Source organism: Gymnoscopelus braueri (genome assembly GCF_963280865.1).
Source record: "Gymnoscopelus braueri genome assembly, chromosome: 20".
In the NCBI taxonomy this organism is placed as follows: domain Eukaryota; kingdom Metazoa; phylum Chordata; class Actinopteri; order Myctophiformes; family Myctophidae; genus Gymnoscopelus; species Gymnoscopelus braueri.
Window position 1 is genome coordinate 27,176,033 of NC_137622.1, and position 19,562 is coordinate 27,195,594.

General features: G+C 42.4%; 1 protein-coding gene across 2 annotated transcripts in view; it reads left to right on the forward strand.

Annotated features, from left to right (window-relative positions):
* Positions 1-13,945: 13,945 nt before the first annotated feature.
* sparc (secreted protein, acidic, cysteine-rich (osteonectin)) overlaps positions 13,946-19,562 on the forward strand; it is a 19,554-nt gene continuing 13,937 nt past the window's right edge. The window contains exon 1 of one of the 2 annotated variants that reach the window (XM_080416981.1): positions 13,946-14,066. The gene's annotated coding sequence lies outside the window, so the exon portion shown is untranslated. The remainder of the gene's footprint in view (positions 14,067-19,562) is intronic. The other variant, XM_080416980.1, reaches the window with a different exon arrangement.

A 19,562-nucleotide genomic window follows, 5' to 3' on the forward strand; every position in this document is an offset into this window, starting at 1 on the left:
CCTAAATGTCAATCAAGTTTGTATTGATTCACTTTAATACAATTTCCTCAAGTACTGACGTAGACTGTAAGCGGTGGTGCTCCCCTCTGCATTCATCTGGAGGACCATTAATCCAGGCAGTCCTAAATGTTCCTCAGTGAAATGATGAAATTGCAGATAACCTCAGCTTGAGGTAAAATCTGACTGAAGGATACGAATTTGGATTTCATATTAAGTGTTAGTACAGTGACTTTGGCTATTAATCCTAATCTGAAATGAGTACATCCAAATATCAACAGAACTACAACTAGGGCTGCATGATAAAATGAGAATGCAAAAATATCCCTAGTTTTGATTATTATTGCAATCTTGATTATAAATCACAATTATCTTTAAATTATAAATTTGTATGCCTTTGTTGCTGTGCACATGATATGTAATTGCCTATATTATTTTATTCTTCTGTTATCCTTATGGATGGGGAGATGGGTTCTGAGCTTTATTCAACTTTTGTGAGGAGACTAGGGCAAAGTGCAACCGAATTTATTGCCAAGTTTTGTGATAACAATTGTGAAGCATAAACGATATACTGTTATTCTTGATAAATTTTGCAGCCCTGCTACAAACAATTATCTATTGGAGAGCCAATTATACATGGCAAGGAGAAAACACTCAAGATGTGTAGTACGGTAGGCTATGTAAGAAATACTATACTGTAAAAGCTGTTGAGATACTTGAGTATTCTGCCACTGGGTGGTGCTGTTTGATAAAGATAAAGATTTGCTTTCTCCGGTGCTTTTATAACAAGGAAATAAATCATAGATTTACACACAGGTGTTATACAATGGCTATGGTGGAACAATTTTTAATGCATTAAATGCATGATTGTAATTAAGTTGCTAAGATCTGTGTCAGACAGAGACCTTAGCTGGTATTATAAAATACAAACTCTCAACATGTCTTCCAAAAGACAACTTGTGAAAGCCTTAACCTTTGCCCACCCTCAGGCTGCTATCACAGCCAGGTCCACCTCCAGCCCGGCTGTGTTTGGTCCAACTCGTGTGGTTTCACCCTGCACCACGCCCAGTGCCACGGACACTAACAAGCCATAGAAGAGGTTGGCACAGCAGATGTAGAAGGTCCAACCCAGGTATTTCAGCAACTCTGACATCTCCTCCATGGACACCAAGAAGGCAATCAACCCACTGATACAGAAAGCAACTAGAAAAGAAAGACGATTGTTAAAAATCCATTCGCACACTTTCTGAGTTAACACTCAGGATTTTACACAACCAGGAATATACTGTGCTCCGTTTAAGTTTGCTTTGAACCTCTTTTCCCCCAAAGCTCTCTCATAAAGAAAATAATTATGCTTGTCACTTTGGAGAGCATCACTGTATTGTGGAGAGAGAGGGACTGGTTGGTAGGATGAATGCATATTGAAATGTGGCGTCTTGATAGTTAGTTTCACAGTGACCATAACAAAGTAACTCACTTGAAGTGGTCTTCAAAATTCCCACTTTTGTACATTTACTCGAGTAGATTTCAACATTACGTGACAATACGTGGAAAGGATTTTCTTGTGCTTTTTCCCACCCCTGGTATTAATTCATAATTGCATGGAAAAATCACAGCAGGTCGGTAATCATATTATGACAAATTGTAGTTCCTGTAACAAATATATTAAACAGGAAACATTAGGTATAGTATTGATAGTATTAATAGTAATGCTTCTACCTAGTATTAATAATGTGATACTTCATGCAATTACTTTATACAACAAAATCACATAGGCTATGTGAACATCTGAAGCTGCGTTGAGTTCAGTGAATGAAATCAGTAAAAGTGCCTTAACCATCTGTTCTGTTGGCCCTAAGGCAGAGCAAAATGACAGGCCACCATGAGGTAAACAATGTTTCTTGGTCTTTTCTTTGAAATGCCACACCGTTAAAGAGCAACATGACGCTTGCTCTGCAATGTCTTACTCATCAGAAGGCATCACCTTGTGACTGGAATTTTAAAGTCGGAGGGGAAAAGTTAATTATTAATGTTCACTTTGACCCTCCCTCAGCAGCTGTGTGTGTGCTTGTCTGTTTGACCTCAAAAGTAACATCTCTACTCTAGTATGTTGAACTTTGAACCTTGAACCTAGTAGAGCTGCTCAATGTCCAACTAGAAGACAGTGGCTGCACTAGGCAGCTCCCAGATCAGATGTGAATGTATAACTGTAGGATGGAGGGATGACTGATATAAGCAGTCACACCTGGCCTGAATCAAACTATAACTGGACCTGAATTTGTGCATCGAGAAGAATTGATGCACAACAGGATAAATCAAACATTCAGGGAGAGCCATGTGCGGACAGAAGATAACAATCTGCTCTCCCGTGTAAAATCTGTTTTATATCTAGTACCACTACCACATCATGGCAAGCAGTGGAGGTGATCCTGTATGGCTACTTTTGTTACCTTAGCTGTCGTCTGTCCAACTGTCCAGCCTGTCACAATAACTATATAAATGTGTAACAGAGCAAGAACAAAAACAACCCCCACCCCCCTTGCTCAAGTCTGGCCACTTCGACGGCAATCAACTGGGTGAAACTGAAAACAGAATTTCCCCTGCGGGATCAAATATTCTGCATGTCACCTCCCTGCTCTGCCCTGTCCCTTCACTGCTCTGTCTGACAAAGGAGAAATATACTGAAAATAATAATAGATACCTATATATATACCTGAGCAGATGTTAAGGAGTAGGGCAGCCATGGCTCTCCTTCCTCCGCTTATAGCAGGCCTGATGCTGAAGAGAGCAGCTAAGGAGAGAGCACAGGACGCAGCCAGGAACACCCATGATAAACTGTATGTACCTAGGGATTAAAAGACAAGTAGAAAAAAAAGATACAAGTAATATTGTGTGCACTGCTTTAATCGTAATCACAGCTTACAGAATTGATTTACTCGGTATACCATTTACATGGCCTATTTCTGTTACATTGGACTCTGGCACTCAGATATTACCTCTACCTACACATTGCTACATCACTGTTGACCAATGAGCACTGTAGGCTATATACACTTATCTAAAAAACAGACACATAGAGGTTGCTTACCCACCCAGGCTGGAAATGTAGTGCAGCTGGAGAAGCCCTCGTAGGCATTACAGACGGTAAAGAGACCCTCTCTAATGCCTTCTCCCTGTACCAGCCACTCTGGGGCACAGAGACACAAGGTGTAGAGCCCAAACTCCACAGACACCAGGGTCGCCAGCACCGTGACTGGATTCCTCATACCCTTCGACGACACACTTCACCGGCTTCGATCCTTGGTACCTTGATTTGTTTTGTGGTATCTATTTCTGAGCTCCCTTTCCACAGTTAATAGTAAATTCTTATATGTGGGCAGAAGAAGTAGTTTGTTCTCTGGGCTTTACTCAGGTTGGGTTGCTGGATCAAATCCCTTATACTGTCCGGAAACATCTCAGTGAAAGATCTGAACGTACAATTCTTATCCCTGGTAACGTCCACCACTGAAGCGCTGTGCAGTTAGGTGGTGAAATACGGCTGGTTGTAGTGGGCAGCTCCCAGGTGTGAATGCGTATGAACATGTAGCAGGACATTGCTGAAACAGAGCATCCTTGCACAGCCTACTCCCTTGCATAATAAGATTAAAAAAACATTTGAACTCGTTCTCTCCTTGACTACTGCTGAATACGCTTGATAGGCTGTATTTATTATGAAGATTGAATACAGATATTGGTGTGTTCCATGTCACAAGCTTGTTTGCCAGAGCAAACATATTCAAACAGACTGTTAGCTTTTTGTCACTGGAGCAAACATTGATAAGCTGTTTCTATATTAAAGCCATGCTCAGTGACTAGTGTGCTGCTGTCGTGAAAACAGTCTTGATTCAGACACATGAATGTTATCGTGGGGCTTCAATTTAACGCTTCACCAATATCCTGCATACAAATACACAATGGTCTCCAACGAAAGCACACTGAGACAAAATAGACCTGGGCACCCAATCAGCATGTGCTGACTTCTTGATTTACCAAAGAAAAGCCAACTGGGCTTTGGAGGGGTTTGGAACACCTTGTATGACATTTACAGTTGTGAGAAGGTCAGCATATTTAACAGTGCTCTTTTGTTGACTTCTGAGAAGCAATAGGTTATTTTATGTAACCTTTGCTGATAGTAGTTGTTGAAGGAACTGAGTGTTTCTCACTTACTTTTCCTACCCCCAGTCTGGGGATCAAACCAATTAATTACCAGCCACTAGCCCACTTGTTTGGCTAGTGCCACCCCTAAACAACTGCCCTGCTTTCTGGGCAGCAATGGCTCAGGAGGTAGAATAGTTGATAGTTGTCTGGGAATCAGAAGGTTCCCGGTTCTAGCTCAGGTTCTCCTGGCATCATGTCAAAGTGCCCTTGAGCAAGCACTGACTCCCTGTCGTCATGTAAATATGTGTATGAATGGGTGAATGCAATGCATACGCTGTAAAGCACTTTGGAAAAAGGCACTAAATGAATACAGACCGTTTACCAGGTTGATGTTGGTTATATAGAGTTTGGGGGATTAGATGGTGTACATCCGATGGCTCACTTCTACGAAAAGCAGGGGTGTGGGGGGATAGTAGTACACAGATTAATGATGGGTTACTTTCATTGAACGCATGGAAGCGTCAAACAGACTACTGGCACACATGCGCAGCTCTCCCCTTACTTTGTGCTGCAGTAATCTGATCCCAAGTCAGCCTAATCATCTCTCAGCACTTAATGCTTTTCTCTACTGATCAGAGCTGACTATGGGTCCTCGGGTATTGCACATGATAAACAGACACGGGATCCGAGAAACTGAGCCGACCCGACCCTGAGTGACCATGATAAAACATTGACCCGGTATTTTCGGTTCGGGTGGACCTGTGAAGACCTCTAGATAGCGGTGAACAAGGCGTATATCAGCCGATACCGATATATGTATACCGTATCAAACACAAAAGCTCACAAGTGCTCTTCTGTGTGTGATGGAGTGGTGTCTTCAATTAAAAATGTAAGTAAAATATTGGGCCCAGTGGGCTGAAGATGAGTTCTTAGTATTTATACGTTGCTGTCTGTTTCTCTACCTCTGCCTATCCCTCTACCTGTCTATTTCTACTACCCCCCCCCCCCCCTCATGTGAACATACACATGGACAAAGTGCAGGGCTGACCAACAGCAATTACTTTGTGTGTGTGTGTGTGTGTGTGTGTGTGTGTGTGTGTGTGTGTGTGTGTGTGTGTGTGTGTGTGTGTGTGTGTGTGTGTGTGTGTGTGTGTGTGCGCGCGTGTGCGTGTGCGTGTGCGCGTGCGCGTGCGTGTGCGCGTGCGTCTCGGGGGAGCTGAGGCAGTGCTGCTGTTAGATCCTGTGCAGTGTGCCAAATAAAACACTGCTCAGCAGGGGGGATCAGCCAGCCAGTCAATGTGCAGATTGAGTGATGAAAGCAAACATGGACACCAGTGCACCACAGCTTTCCATCCTCAGTTCAACATCATTATCTTATTTGGGTGAATTGAGTTGGCCGTCTGCTGACCTAATGCTATTAGGAAAATAATGAATCATTATAAACAAATAATAAACTCTTATTTTTTTGCTAAATATAATATACGGTAAACATTATTCTTATGAACGTGCATTGATGCCCATCCTCCTCAATAGAATAGGGTTGAAACCTTATTGTCCACAGGTGTGCAAATTTGGCTTTGGTTTCACACTGGTGGAATTAATAATATAAAAGCCATATGCTGTGTCTCGTTTTTACTGTCTTGTTTTGCCATCCGTACCTTCCGCGGTCCTGATTTTCTTTGCATTCCAGTGTTGAATGAGTTCCTTGATATGAGAGAGCTGATTGTTCAGATAAGGAGGAACATGGAGAATGTCGAAGATCAGATTGCCAGTGCTTGTAAAACATCCCAGTATAGACTACAGTATATGGCTTGTTTTGACTTCCAGCCTTGCTTCCACTTTCATGCACACCCACATACTCACGCACATACACTGAGACAGACAGACAAAGAGAGAGAGAGAGATGGGAAAGATGAAACAAAGGTAAACAGTGGACACACAAACACTTTAAGCTGACATGTGTGCAAACAGTGTTGTATAGGCTCACAGTCACAGCAGATGCATTCAACACATGCAATCACACAAATCGCACACACATAAAAACACACACAGTTTGAGCATGTGCGCACACAGTCAGGGGCCAAGAAACACATGGCCCCTATCAGGCAACCTTGTGAAAATAAGCCTAGCTTCAGGGCCAGAACCTAAAACTCGCAGCTTGTCTGGTTCAGGCACAAAGTGATGAGGGGCCATAAACATGTGAGCAACACGTTTATATATTCCAGTCATCTTGTCCCTAAGGACATGTTGCTCACATGTTCTGAGACATAACAGGCAGAGAAAGGAGATCACCCCTCAAACTGGCCCCCCCCCAAAAAACTAAATCTCAGGATGTATACAACATTTTATTAACCAACACGCCACACAATGCGCTGTGAGCTTGTAGATCTGTTATTTTCAGCGAAGAGATTTGGTGTAGACTAGAGGGAAAAAAGGGAGGGACCAAGTATAGACCCCTGGGGGACTTTGCTGACCGGGAGGTCAGCAAAGTATAAGGTTGTAGCTAAACTAGCGCAGTACGGTACGGTACCTGTTATTAGAGTACTTGGCTGCCAGTCTATGACATCAGTCATCTTTGACGAACCAATTTGGGAGAGTTCATGGATCTCCATACTATGAGCATTTCAACCAATCAGCAATGCTGGTTGAGAGAGAGACACACACACACACACACACACACACACACACACACACACACACACACACACACACACACACACACACACACACACACACACACACACACACACACACACACACACACACACACACACACACACATGCCTGGAATTATAGATAGATGCTTTTATGAATCACAGAGGAAAAAAACGTTCCCTTATTTGATATCCGGCAGTATCAGGCAGTATTATCTTGTCTTAGTCTCATGTACCAACAGGGAGAAACCTTGTATGTCCATATTTTATCCTGATGTTCTTTTATCAAATAGTAGTAGTAGCAAAAGTAGTGAAAATAACAGATCTACCAGCTCATGATAGGCTATATTTGAAAGATCTTGAAAATGCCCACCTTTAATGACATGAGGACAACAGATTGAAAATTGTTAAGTCTCTGTGGGTTTTATAAATATTTAACAAATGAAACACAGGTTCTTTTTCTATTTCCTGAAAAGCAACGGTTTTTGACGTAAGGTTTTTGGAAGCATGCGTGCGCACATGATTTGGATGTTAGTTGAAGGTGGACGGTGTAGTTGTGTGTGATTTCCTTGCAACAATACAGAACACATTCCTCCAGGCCTAACAATGAGTGATTGCCATTCCAGTTTCCTTCTGCATGACTCAAAGGTTCTCATTCAGAATTAATGATGACATTAATAACGGGGTTCGATTTGCCCGGAGTGATGAAGGGGAAAATCCATGCCCCTGCTTTTGATATCCCCCCTCTGGGCATTAACCGGCCGTTGGGGATGATGTGTAATCCCTGCTCCTGGTCAGACCATATTTCACAGTTCACAGTCAACAGTTGTTGTGGTAATGTAATGTACATTTTGTTCCAAATATGCCAAACCCAGAAATATTTGACATTTAGCAGCCTTCTGACATTTAGCTGTAGTATTTTGCCTCCTGACAGATACATGTATTTACCCGTATTTAAGTCTTCGCCCCTCTACTGAAAAGGTTAAAAGTATTAAAAACTCAAGTTCGCCGAACATGCAGAGTCATGCACATGCATGCTTGCATGACAACGCAACGCAATGCAGGAGATTTCATATCTGCTGATGTTGTGACAACCTCGATAGAGGCATTCCTAAGAATGTCACTGTACATGACCTATAATTTCTAATCTGGTTGACAAATCTTTGATAACTTAGACTATGCTCTTGGACTGTGGGGAATTCATGTTAAAAGCAAACATTGCTTTTATGCGTTTTACACACACACACACACACACACACACACACACACACACACACACACACACACACACACACACACACACACACACACACACACACACATAATTAGCTATTTTATTTTATGTACCTGCATTGTAGGAGTGGGTACAGTATATTGTTTGAGATTACACTCCAAGAGTTCAGTGCAGCAAAGTGTTTCGTCATACTATTATACCCAGAATAGCAGTTCCATGCAGTGGTAAATGAAACGCTATACCATATCGTCTCTGTCGAGTGGAAACTTCATGTCAAAAACTGTAACTTTTGGGGATTCACGCGAAAGCCACATTTCAAGCTTGTGGATCTGCTACTTTTGATGCTTTTGTGTGACGCTGTAGTATGATCTGAAGGAGGGCATTAATTTACGAAAAAACACAAAAAGTTAAAATATGGAGAAAAGAGGTTTCTGCGCGACAGCAACAATATATTATACTACTACTACTACTACTACTACTTTTGATGCCTTGATTTATCTGAGAGCCATTAGGTTGGGGGAGCGTAGAGACTTATCTCTGTTAGGTGGACAATTATTTTAATTTGTATTGTTCATTGCCACGTTTTTTTATTTACTTTAATGACATGTAAAGCTGCACAGAAATGCAGAACAATTCACCGGTGGCGGTTTTGAATTTAAAAACGTTATAAATAATAAAAAATAAATGTTTTATGTGCTGAAAGCTCATTAAATGTTTCACTGCTCTGCATGGATTTTCACCCTTTGATGTGTGTGTGTGTGTGTGTGTGTGTGTGTGTGTGTGTGTGTGTGTGTGTGTGTGTGTGTGTGTGTGTGTGTGTGTGTGTGTGTGTGTGTGTGTGTGTGTGTGTGTGTGTGTGTGTGTGTGTGTGTGTGTGTGTGTGTGCGTGCGTGCGTGCGTGTGTGCGTGTGTGCGCTTGTGTGTGTGTGTGTGTGTGTGTGTGTGCGCGCGCGTGCGTTTGGGTACAGCACACAATTGCATGCATGTGCACGTGCTTAGAATTGCATGGTTGAGTTTGTGCACGCATGCTTACGCATGTGTGTGTTTCTGCACACACTGCCTACAGTCCCACAATGACTGCCAAAGGCGGTGAAAGCTTGTCTGCTCCGCTCTAAACAGGAGCAGAAAATGGAGAGAATGTGTGTTGGCTTTGGCCTGATGGGAGCTGCTAGTAGTACAGTCTGTACAAGTCTGAGCCCATGCTCAGACTTACACGTCACCAGTGGTGTAAAGTAACTAAGTACATTTACTCAAGTGCTGTACTTAAGTACAATTTTGAGGTATATTTTTTTACTTTACTGGAGTATTTCCAATTGTCAGTACTTTTACTTCTACTCCATTACATCTCGAGGCAAATATTTTACTCTACTACAATTATTTGAAAACTTTATTTACTAGTCACTTTGTAGATTTTAATTATTATTACAAATCATTACCCACTTCAGCCCTATATACATTTCGGCCATTTGAAAATAGACGATCTGCAAGCTCACAATGTGTCACAGATCTGCTATTTTCAAAATATTTGTATACATTTTATACATTTGAAAACTTGTGCATAATGAGCGCTTTCAACTTTTGGTACTTTAAGTGAATTTTGTATACCAGACTTTTACTTGTAACAGAGTATTTCAACATTGCAGTATTGATACTTTTACTTAAGTAAAAAATTTGTATGCTTTTTCCACCACTGCACGTCACCAGAACACTGAGGCACAGCCCACGTCTGAGGCTAGACCCAACGGCAGCCTGGGGCTGAATAGACCATGGGTACCATTTTATATTGGCCTTAAAGCTACACTATGTAATTTATTTTAGTGAATACAATGTTATTTTGACCAGTCTGTGTGGTAGAGCATGTTAATATAATATAACTGCGGTGGTCGTATTTGATCTCCCTGCTCCTCTATTGAGAATTGTAAATATCCTGTGGATATATACCGGTCACTACCGGTTGACATATAGTACTGCCTGAAGGTCAAAATGATATATCTCACCTGAGCAAGCAGGTGTTATACACTGTAAAATCTGTAATGAATGACCCCTAATAGTGCCGTTCACACTGAGCACTATAACTATAACGATAACTATAACTATATCGTTCACCATTGCATTTTTTATAGTTGTGGTGTGAGCTCTGCCATCCACTTGACTAGAATGATTTGTAAAACTATATATTTTTATAGTTATAGTTATAGTGCTCAGTGTGAATGGCCCTTATGGAGCCCATTTTGTACACTTTCATAGTTAATCACTTTAACTCTGACATCCCTAGGTGTGCACTCTCTGAGTTACAGATGGAAAACAAATTTATAGTACATGTGTATTTGAGATTTTAGCATGTAAGGTAGACATGTTTGCAAGTGGCTTGGTTTCACTTAAAATAATGTTTTGGTGACAGCTACAATAACTTCTGCAGGCCAGGGTGCCCGCCGTTCAGAGGCTATTCGAAAGATGGCTTAAAAACATTGGCTACAACTTCAAACTACGTTTTAGTTCTTAGAAAGACACTCGCAACATGTGTGAGCTTGTATTTTGGCTACTTTCGAATTTTGGGTTCAAAATTCTAAAATGTACTGTGTAGTACAATAGTCTTATTCCAATATATTAGCCTGTATGGCATTAGAATAGAACAGTGGATCATGTATAAAGTACTACTTGATGCTCAATATGTTTTACACACTAAACAACTTAAAAACACATCAACATGCTTGTTATCCGCCTTGTCTTGGCTGGCTTTACAAAGTGTACACAAGGGAAGCCACCAACAATGACAGGCTGTTTCTGTCACCTCAACAGATTTAGCCTGACCACAGGATTTGTCAGTAGTGTGTCCTTGCCCAATAATTACATACAGTATATCTTCCGACAGATGACCTTGCTTGCCTATAGCTGGCTGCAGTGTGTCCCTTTGCAAATCGAGGCGAACTTTGGCCGAAGCTTATTGTAACATTTCATGTTGGTGAGAGAGCATCTGTTGTCTATTGTCTAAAGGTAATTATAGGCTTCGACTAGCAATCAGGACGGCCACCGGTGTGTCTGTGTGTGGCCGGTAACACAGACTACTTTGAGGAACGACTAAATGATAGTCTCCCTCCCGAAAGACCTCACAGATGTGTTGTCCTGAAGAGAAAAGAGCACTTCCTCAAAGACTAATACAGAACGGTGTGATTTCAAGTCTTGCAAGGTACAATGCTTTCCAGCCGGTGGACAGGCGATAATAGCTTTTACACAGGCAGTCCAGTTTTATTTTTCAGTCTAAGGGACATTCAACTCCTCTTTTGGCTATAGGTCTCCAATAAAAAAGGCCTATCCTCACAATGCAAACATGTCATTTACACCTGGGATATTTTCGAACAAACAAAAGCCCCAAGAAAAACAAGTTATTCATTTGGGACCGGTGTTGATTATGTTTGATGAGGGAGGGGGAGGGGGCAGTTAGTTTACCTGCAGAGCAAACCATCTATCAGTCTGAAAAGGCTCCCTGTCCCTCCACGTACAGTAATCATTTTATAAGAGGCAGGGTGACTTTTATGGAGGAAATGAGGGAAGAGAAAAAAATCTTTGATGTTTACTGACGGATTTAACTCCTGCAGTCTTTTGCTTTTCCTGCTGCTCTCCCTTTTCCTTTTTTCAGACTTTTAAACCCACAGTGAAGGATGAAGTGTACTTTTCACACGCAGGTGTGCTTGGAAGGCTGTGGAGGAGGGGAAAAAAGAGTGAGGGGAAAAGAAAAAAAGTACTTAAAAATAGTTTGAGTTATATAATTTTAATTTTTTTCTCCGTAGTCTGTGACGTGTGCAAGTAAAGCCCCGGCGGCTAAAGTAAGTTCCATATTTCAGCTATTTTTTAGCCATATTTAGCATTTTCTGCCTTTCTGAATGTTACTCATTAGGTGTGAAGGGGCTGGGGGTAGATGTGATGATACTGAACACGCCCTGCCACTTGTTCAGTAAGCTGCACCCACCAGACGGGCAATTTAGCAGGAGTAGAGCTGGCAGCATCCATAATTGCCATTATGCAGTTTGTCCCAGCTGCCCCTGTCTATGTGTCTTTGTGAGGACTTGTTGGGCTTGGATCCTGCCACGTCTACACAGCCAGCTGAGACAGAAGAGAGGGAGAGATGAGGGGGGGAGAGAGAGAGGGAGAGAGAGAGAGAGAGGAGGAGAGAGAGGAAAGCATGAATGACCTATAGGGGAGAGTGAATCAGAGTCAAGAGGGAGAGATAAAGTGGAAGTGAGAGAAAGAGAGGGAGAGCAACTGAAAGCAACAGCGAGAGATGAGACACAGAGTGAGGGAAGTAGAAAGAGAGAGGGAGAGAGAGAACAGAAAAAGAGAGGGAGGGAGGGAGGGAGGGAGGGAGGCAGAAAGAGTCTCCCAGTGTAATTACACCTCCCTCTCCTCTCTTCTCTCCATCACTTCCTGCATGCTGCATGGGTTCAGTCTGTGACTATTAGCAGCACCCTTCCTTCCAGCCGGGCCAGAATGGAAAACGCCACGTTGCATCGCACTTATTTTTCCTCCCCTCCCTTGTCTCATCCAGATGTTCTTCTCGTCAGCACTGTTCTGCACTGTGGGAACAGACAGGAGCAATCGACCACCGAAAAACAATGATTGTGATGACTGGCATCCACTCAGGGGCTGATTTGCAGGACCCCTCTATCTGGGTTTGATTGCTACTGCTTGTCGGTGTGGCAGGTGTGTCTTTTTTTGTGCTGTGGGTTGTGTGTGTGTACAGTATGTGTGTGTGTGTCACTGGCAAATGAATGACAGCAGGGATGAGGTAGCTGTTCCTCTCCTCCCTGTCATTTTTCCCTAGGTTCCTCAGATACCTCCCTGCATGGAACAAAATGTTTTCACATCTTCTCTAGCGCTAGAATCCTGTAAACCACGTGGACCCACATTGAAACTATAACTTCAATCAGCACTAGATTATTGTTAATTTACTGAACTGGGGTTTTCATTTAATGTTCACTCGTCAAGTGGAAGTGCAGACATTTCACCTTATTTACTTACTTATCATTCTGGACAGTAAGAGCCACATTAAAGCAAGGTCATACAGCCATCTCTTAAATCCAATATAATCATTATGTTTAACACCCTGTTTCGTGGGACCTACCAAAATCTGCCACTGAGCAGTTCCACGTGACCAACTGGAAGAGAAGTTGCCTGGGAAGGGAAGATCCAACCTTCACTTTGCTTGCCTAGTTTTATTTTGAGTTTTAAATGTTTTAGTTTTTCAGAATTCAAACCAAGATAACTCAGAGATATCTTTCCTATACCCTCTGTGTTACATCTACCTTGTCTTGGTAGGTCCTGCATGCCAATGACAGGTAATATAGCTCTGTATCAGAGCAGCTAACAGTGACAGATGCACATTGTGTTTGTAGCAACAGCAAGTTCAGACAACTAGTGACATATACAGCCTGTTGCTGTCCTGAGCTCACAGACAGTAAATTAGACATGCATACATGTGCATAATGTATAATAAAGGAGCTGTCTTATATTGAGCATGTTTTATCCAAAGCCATGGTAGTCCAGTTTGTTATATAACAATAACAGATCCTAACTGCATTGGTTTGGCAAAATTGTACATTTGTAACAAAGGAAAATTGTCAGCCAATCGATATTTTATGTTTAGCTAATTATCATTAAAATGTATGATGTGAGAATGGAGCCTGAATTCCACTTCAGTACACCCTTATCAGGTGGTCAATAAGCATAAACTGATAGTTCATTCATCTGTGAAGATCAGATGACCCATTGAAACTACTAAAATATTAAAAAACCAAAGCCAATGAGAACGGCTCTGGTCTGGCTCCATCAGAGGTGCATGTGGATGGAAGCATAGATAGAGTTAATCTCTAGGCCCAGCCCACCCGAGGAGGGAGGGGGGAGGGAGGGCAGAGGTAGGGGGGCTGGAGACTCACTTGTCCGTCCCACTGCAAATGTCTTGTGTGTGAAGTTGTTTAGGAGTTAGTTTATCCCGGGCCCCTGCTAGAGCTCACATCTCCTTCAGTTCCTCTGCTCTCTGTGACTGAAAGGTAAGGCCACTGTGCTTCTCATTGCATCCATTGATTGATTGTTTGATTGAGCACTTTATTGAAAATGTATTCAAAAGGATAAAAACACAAGAAAGGCCGAAGTCTTGTTTCCATTGTGGTCCATTGTTTTGTCTCTGTGTGTACACAGCAAAATCCAATTGTACTCTGAGAGTGAACAAATGTTACCGGTCCATTTGGTCACATTTGCTCACTCTCAGAGTTACAAATGGATAAATTAACACTGATGATTTTATTGTGTGTATGTGTATTTGAGATTTAGCATGTAAAGTATTTAGTGTATACATATACAAGTTTGCAAGTGGCTTGGTTTCACTTGATAGAATGATAAGGTGACAAGCAATAACTTTTGTTCAGGCCAGATTTATGTTTTTGACTAGAACATATGCTAAACAGTAAAGAAACATACAACGTTGCAATTTTTCGTATCATTACATTTGTAAAAAAAAAAGTGCATGCTTTTTAAAGTAGTTATACTTTGAGAAATAACCTTAATTATTTGACTGATTATGTCATTATTGATGGATTAACTTTAGCTTGTTTGGCAAATGACATGAAAAATTCACCTGTTTGTGCTGAAGTTCTAACACGATCATCTAAAAGTGATGTAAAGATGGCAGGGAAGCACTTTTTCTGTGTTCAGACAACAGTTGCTGGTACATACAGTACCAAAATTAACTAGCAATGACTTTCACAATTTTATCAGCCAAAGTAATGTTTTTATAATGACAAGAGGTCCCAGAAATCATTGTAGGTCACTGTACCTGCCAAAGTGACTGGCATTGGACTAACTAACTCTGAGCCATAGATATACATTTCCATAGTTTGTCTGGTGACATACAGTACTATACGGTTGAGAGCTACAATCCAAGCTCTTACTGGTCCACTCTCCTTTAGAATGCATGTACAGTAAGGGAATCTGACCATTTTGGTGTTGCAAACAAGATGATGAAAATTATTTGTCAGTACTGCAACTGGACAATGTGGAGGTATTGTGTGCCACATAAGCAATGGGAGGAGGGGACTGAGACCAAGTTAGGAAAGAGAGGAAGGGAGGGGAGAGAGAGAAGGGGGAGGGGGACTGGATTCAACCAAGAGGAAAAGGGACTATTTCTCAGACATATCACTCCTTCCATCCATCCAAACACTCCATCACTCCCAATTACTGCCCTGGAATGGAATGCGAGTTGCCATGGTGATTTGTTACCAGCTGTTTGAATGCTTTGTGAGGTCCTGCAGATGTCAGTGGCTTTTGCCGCTGGACTGTCAAGACTTCAGGCCATGGCATATTTACCGACTGACAAGAGAGAAAGGGGGAGACACACAGAGAAACAAAGGGAGAGATAGAGAACAAAACAAAGCTGCGGGGGTTTGTTTGGTGATAAACATTATTAGTGTATTCAGTGACATCTTGCTCTAATCAAAGCAGATTCCATTCCATTCCACCTACAAACTCCAATTATTTTCTAAGTGGTTGACTGAATGACATGACTGTATACCAGTGAATTCTTTAACCACCCTATAAACTTTGTTGACTGGTGATCCGCAGGGTTCTATACTTGTTCTCCTACTTTTCCCCCATTTTACAATGTTGTGAGCTTGGAGATCTGCTATTTTCAGCGAATGTTGCCACTTATTGTGGCTAGAGCTCATGTGGAAAAGAGAGACAAGTTCTGTTGTACATAGAATTCTCTCTCTCTCTCAAAAAAAAAGGTTTTCCCATCCTTGGTACCTTTTAGGAAGTTTGGAACCATCTTTCACTGCCTGTCTCATACATTGTTCTCTCTTGGCAAGCCCAAGTGAGCTGCAGTTCACATGAATCCAGTATGGAAAGTATGCTGAACGATGACTCATTGTCGAGGTGGCAGGACTGAAGTCGGACAGGGCAAGAATGGTGACAGGGGAACCGGGGACGCTGGGAAATGGCCTGCCTGGCACCCTGAGCTCTATAATCCAGGAAGGAAGGATTGTACTCCGATCTTGGCTGCTCTGAGGTTTTGTCATGGACATACAAAAACGTGAACTTAGGGGGGGGGGGACTTGCGGAATGAGAATGAATTGAGAGCAAACACTCAGAGATATGGCCATGCATACACTTTTGAGTCAGCAAAGTGAGAGAGAGAGTCCCTGGACTGCAGCCCTGCTGAGCAGGAGGTGTAAATTCACAGCTGGATGGAAGGCCGGGGGGAAGGGTGTGAGATGCAGGACGGATGGCAGACAGGACAGGGGTATGGTTAAAATGTTCTGCCTGCCTCAGATATGCCTTCTTATCCATCCCTGTGTGGCTCTGTGGGCAGTCCAGTATCCTATCACCAGCACCACTAGGGTTAGAAGATTACACTCATTGTGATGCTCGATGGGAAACACCATTTGGCTTAAAACTGGTGCCAAATGGTGTTTGGACATCCAGCAAATGTCAAATGTGTGATTTAAGTACATTTGAAATCGGAAAATTCCAGTCAAAGCCCACCTATAAAGGGTGATTTAGACCTAGCTTCACGCCAGTGTCGCACACCGAAAATAGCCCATTAACAAGCTCACAACGGCGTTGTGAGCATGTAGATCGGCTATGTTCAGTGCGTGACAACGTGCAACCAAGTATAAATCAAGGGTTTGATGCTGGCTCACTGTCTTGAGAGGTTTGCTCACAGTGCACAAAGAAGAGAAGGTTGAGGCCCCAGTTAAGCACAAAAAGACTGGGATAGGTCAGTGTGGATGACAAAGGCACTTTTATTCCCAAGTAACCTTACACCACGCACACATATTGTGACGATGACAATGCATGCATTTGACTGATGAAGGGCATGCCTGGTAGATTGCATTAGAGAAATGCACGGTGACAATTTCGAAAAGTGAATTGCAACGTAAACTTGTCCAGACAAACAAGCGTATTCTGTGTACAGTATACACAGTGTTGTTTTGGCTGCTGAGGGATGAGAAAGAAATGCTAACTTGGGCAGAAGAGGGGGCATGGCGAACACACATTATCCAATTACAGAGGGAACTGGCACGCAGCGCACTATTCTGTTTACTGCCTGAAGCCAAAGGATCACAATCCAGCTTAGGAAGCCAAAGGACTGACAGAAAAATACATTCTCCCTATTGGGAGGTGGGGGGATGGGGGGAAACAAAGAGGTCAGGTGACACACATAACTCAGATTACATACTGTAGTGTAGATCCACTGCAACTCGCTCACTTTTCTTAACCTTCGCTGACGCTCAAGGAGCGAGCTTATATCTCTCTCTTTTCTCCCCTTTTTAATGTCTGTCCTGACTTGCTTTGTGCATATAATACTTGAGTTTGAATGACAGGAGGGAATTGTTAGGCTGTCTCTCAAAACTACCCTTTGTCCAGCTTTTACTCGGGGAATCCCCATAGAATGAGTTCAGGTTACAGGTATATCATTACAAGAGTGCGAGGCGTAGTTTGGATTGAAGGGCTTGCTATTCAGAGTAGGAAAGAAGCATGCATTCCACGATGGCCTATGGCTTGTTATGGACTGAGTTTGTGGAATGAGCACTCTGAAAATCACTCTGCTCGCTACCCAGGCTTGAATAAGCAGATAATAAGCAGTGCTTTCTATGCCGGTAGGGTTTAGTAGTTGCTATGGGTCAGAAACTTGTGGGATTCGTCTCCACAGACATTTACACAAATTACAATGAAATAAAGAGTAATCTATCCTGCATCAGTAGGGTTTTTCAGACGATTCACCATGGCAAATCAAGTGCTAGCAGATCACAACGCAACATGTTGTGAGCTTGTAGATATGCTTTAAGAGATTTGGTGGAGAGGAGATAAAGGATGGGGCCTAATACAGAATCCTAGTAGTATTCTAGTACCTAGAAGTATATAGGGTTTAAGACAGTGGTTCAAAACATTTGATATAAAATGATGAAAACGATGATGAAAAATGATGTGTGTGAGCCATCCCTCTGACCCTGCCATGGTGTGTCAACATGTCTAATACTTAAGCAGTGTTTCACCGTTCCCTCAGCAAGCCTCCAATGATCTCAATGGGAGCAGAATCGTGTGTAATTGAAAGTGACAGGAAGCACACAGCATGATGCACAAAAAGAGGCTATTCCCTGTGTCTCTATATTAAGTTGTTTTGGGTTTATTTTTTATAGCCCCTGCACACATATGGTGTTTGCCTATCGTATTTGCTGGGGGGACTCTGTGAATCTGAGCAGACAGATTGCAGCCCACCGTGTCTCCTGGAGCAAGTGTTTTCTTTTTTTTTCTTTTCTTGTTTTTTCCAACCCACCTGTTATGTCACCGGGGGAACAGCAAGAATCTTGTATTCCCATTCCCTCTGAAGTCAACTGGAAATGAAAGAAAAGAGGAGGGGAACAGAAACAGTGAGAGATATAGGGATGCAGAAAGCAATTGAGGGATGATAGAGAAGAGAATGTGATAGGGAGAGCAAAACAGAGCGATAGAGAGGAGGAGGGAGATGGGGAAAGCTAGATAGAGAAAGTTTAAGAGATAAAGTATAGGAAAAAAAGAGGTTGGGCCGCCGATCCGTGCCGGAGTTGTTTTTCTCGTGCATCAGGGATTTTACACCCCACAGCTGCTTGCTTACCCAACAAACGTCCCAAATTAAATACCTTTGAGGAGGGGAAAACAGGGATCCTTTATGAGTCTGAAGTTTCCCTTATACCTCTGCCCTGTTTGATTATGAGAGACGCTTTCCAAATAAAACAATTTGTTTTACTATTGCGTCACCCCGTCCGGCCCCTTCCTCCTTCCTGTCGTGCCGAGCACCGTTAGCTTTTCGGTTTGGAGGTGAATCGTCTAAAAGGTGAATGTGTGAAAGAAAAAAAGCCAAAAAAAGTCATTAGACTGCCCTCCTCCAAATCAAACACTGAACTGACAGTTTTGGAGGTGAGGCCATGTTTTTCTTAATACTTTTAAAATGTGCAACCAAATTTCACATTGATTGCTCTGCCTTGCACCCACCCACCACAAACCCCCACCTCTCATCCTCTCTCAGTCTGACATGCTACTTAGTTATACTTAGTTGTTTGTTAGGAGGAGGTTTTCCCAAGATTTTCTGTCAGCAAAACACCTCTTTTTTTTCTTATTTCCTTTTTCAGCTCCCCCCTTTTTTCAAAGGTGGAGAGAACGTTCCTTGTGCTGGCTTACTTTTAGACGTCACTGTCTGTGTGCTCTGCCAGGCTGGCTGTACTTTTCCACGTCTGAGCCCAGTCAAGGCTTCACGGCCTAGCTGACCTACACTATGTGCAGTGCACAAACACTGAACACCATTTGTCAAAGTCTCTTCTGCAGTCTGTATCAGTGCAGAGGCTAATGTATATGTCTATGCGCGTCGCTGTGTTGAAAATACCTGATTTTCAACCGGACAGTCATTTGGGCACACGACACAATACAGGTACTACAATAACGTGCACTGTAAATGCACGCCAATAGTGTGCATTAGTACACTGAGTGAGGTAACACTGTCATTCACCTGATGT